This window comes from Bison bison, unplaced genomic scaffold, assembly GCF_000754665.1.
Source record: "Bison bison bison isolate TAMUID 2011002044 unplaced genomic scaffold, Bison_UMD1.0 scf7180017864508, whole genome shotgun sequence".
NCBI lineage: Eukaryota > Metazoa > Chordata > Mammalia > Artiodactyla > Bovidae > Bison > Bison bison.
The window spans coordinates 750,463-751,192 of NW_011495064.1; positions in this window are offsets into that span (position 1 = coordinate 750,463).

Genomic DNA, 730 nt, shown 5'->3' on the forward strand with positions numbered 1-730 from the left:
TCCTTCCCTCTCTTTCTCCCTTCCTTCCCCAAAGTGTGTGAAAACTTATGTTCTAGAATCTTAGGTTGGAATATTGTTGGCATTTTCCCTCAGTTTTTCATGCTCAAAGGCTTACCTTGAAAACAGATAAGTATGTGGCAATTTTTTATCCGAGCCCTATGGATAACTCTTGAAAACAGATAAGTATGTGGCAATTTTTTATCCGAGCCCTATGGATAACTAAAAGTCAGGGGTGTGACAAATCATTTTACCTCTCTGAGCTTATATTAGATTAGCTTCTTATTTTTTACAGTTCTTACCTAGCCTTATTGGCCCAAGATATTTGGCTTAGGCTCCTTGTAATTTAGCCTAATAATATGTAGCAACAGCAATGGATTTAATTTAATTCAACCAATATTGCTTAATTTCACAAAAGCACTCTGCTTGGCCCTGTGGGCAATACAGTGAGTAAGAGCCAGTCCTTTCCTTTGGGTTCTTACAGTATTGGCAGGGGAGGGGGAATAATTATACAAGTAATTATAATAAGACAGGATATGAGAAATGCTATAACAGATAAATGAACAAAATGCTATAGTGATTTGAAGGAGAGAGAGAGCACATGTAACTGGAAACATCTGAAAAGGTTTCTTGGAGGTTGTGAGATGGGCTTTGGAGAATAGGTGTGATTTAATAAGCAGAAATGCACGGAAGTTCCTCTAAGCAAAAGGGCTAAGAACATACACTTGAGATG